Source organism: Lolium rigidum, chromosome 1 (genome assembly GCF_022539505.1).
Source record: "Lolium rigidum isolate FL_2022 chromosome 1, APGP_CSIRO_Lrig_0.1, whole genome shotgun sequence".
Lineage (NCBI taxonomy): Eukaryota > Viridiplantae > Streptophyta > Magnoliopsida > Poales > Poaceae > Lolium > Lolium rigidum.
The window spans coordinates 36,639,533-36,641,811 of record NC_061508.1 but is presented as its reverse complement, the minus strand read 5'-3'; positions in this window follow the sequence as shown (position 1 = coordinate 36,641,811).

Sequence of the window (2,279 nt, the reverse complement as noted above, 5' to 3'; positions counted from 1 at the left end):
CTCTAGGCTCTTCCCGGCTCTACGGTGTTGACAAGGCCGCTGCCCGCCGGTGGGTTTTGGCAGTCAACGTGGTCTTATTGAGCGCGGATGAACGGCGGCGCAGAAGTCCAAGAGAGCAGCGGTTGCTCTTCCGAGGAGTCGGCGCTCCATTCCGGCGGGGTTGGCGCGTCGTCGACGCGCTTGCCAATGCGACGGTTCCGCTTCTCGTCAACCGCACCGTCGCTACGTATGTGGCGGTTGAGCGTCCGAGCCGCCGACGGGTCGGCCCCGCGCCTCCTCGCCTCTCATTTCGTTGTGTCCGGCGTGCCGGTGCGTCCCCCGTGGGACGGGGACGGGGCTCGGGACGCCGGACACCGTATCGGGGCGCGCCGGACAAAAAAACGGCTTTGGGGGACGCGGCTGGAACGCTTTTTTTGTCCGGCGCGCCCCAAATCGTTTTGGGGGACGGTTTGGGGGACGCGACTGGAGATGCTCTAAGACTTTTCAATTTACAACAGTATCAACATGTAAAAACCAACCACCATCGCACTTTGGGGTAAAAACTAATTTTGCAGAACACGGATGGCTAAAGCGAGACAGCAGCAACGCTGTAGTGTGGTCTTGTGGATAAATTATGTTGTGTGACCAGGTTTGGGTTGTGACGTCGCTGTTAGGTGGGCCTGATTAGTATTATTTTATTTGGTTCTCCGTGGGACCCACATTTGGCAGCACCTGGGGAGATGGATGTTGTGACCCGGCCAGGATTCGATACGATGATGATTGACTTTTGGCAAAACAAAAGAAAACAACAAAACAAAAGGCACGGTGTACTACCAAATGCGAGCTGCATCATCCAACTTTAATCCCGCTTTTAGCGATGGGAGAGACTGAACAAATTTCCCGGAAGAAGCGTGAGGGAATCATCTGGTTGTGTCACTCTAGTATCAACTGAACCGTTCTTCGGAGTATAGATTACTTGGGCTGAATTGATACGGTAAACTCGGAACGGGGCGCGGTCCGTGCCCGCGAATTGTGCCATGGGATCAGCTTGGCTTTGCAGAGTCATACAGCAACTGCAGCGCCCTGCCAGCGCTAACCTAACCACTCCGCCTAACTCAAGCTTTGGCTAAGCCTAAGCCTGCCTCCTGCCTGCCTGATGATCCGCGATCCTACGTTAATCGTGGATTCGTGGTTTGGTTGACTCACTCTTCGTCAACAACCTGGCATGCATGCTCCGTTGTGACCATATTATTGATGTGCACATCAATAATATGGTCACAACGGAGCATGCATGCATGCCAGACGACGAAGTTGGCGAACTTATCCGGCAACCTCTGGATGCCGAGTGGGTCTCCCTTGAGGACGACGACGAACTCGAACATCATTTGCCGCTCCTCCTCCTGCAGGTCCAACGATGAAGACGACGGTGTCGCAGGCGACAACGAGCATGCAGCCTGCCGCGGCCACGACCACGACCACGGCTGCGACCTCGGTCTCCACCTCTACCAGACATGGCGTCGAATCTTGAGATGGTGGCGGCTAGGGTTGGGGAGAGAGGCGCTAGGGTTTGTGTGTGAGACAGACGATGAGAGAGCGACCCTTTTATAGGCCGGAGGGAGGCGGGGGAGCGGTGGTTCTCATTAACGTCATCACACAGAGCTAGGCGTGACGAGACGCTTCGCTGCGCCTCTGCGGGAACTGCACCGTCGCTGCGCGCCAATAACTTTCATCACGAGGTAGGCGACGGTTAGGTTAAACTTCAATGTGCCGCTGACGCGTCGGTCCCGCCACTCTTCGCCTTGCTTTTCGTTGTGTCCGGTGTCCCCCGAGCTTCCCTATGTAGCAGGGATGGGCTCGGGGCGCCGGACACCGTATTGGGCCGCGTCGGACAAAAGAGGCTTTGGAGCACGCGGCTGGGAACGTTTTTTTCGTCCGGCGCGCCCCAAATCTCTTTGGGGACACTTTAGGGGACGCGGCTGGAGATGCTCTTAGCGTGCATTTGGTTAATTTGTGGACAATTGTGTATGGGATGGACAATCCAAAAAAAAATTGGATGGATGAATCCATATTTCGTGATCCCTTTTTTTGTTTGGTTGGAAGGATTTGCGGATGGGATGGTACCATCCCATCAATACTAGGTTACCAAGAACACATCTATGTAAAAAAGAGGATGAGCCCATCCCATCTCTCGTTTCACCATTAAATGAATACACGCTTACAGAGGAAGTTTGAATAAATTCCTCCCGGTGATGTGGGGTAACCACGATAATGCACATACATGATGAATTTGGGTTTAGAGA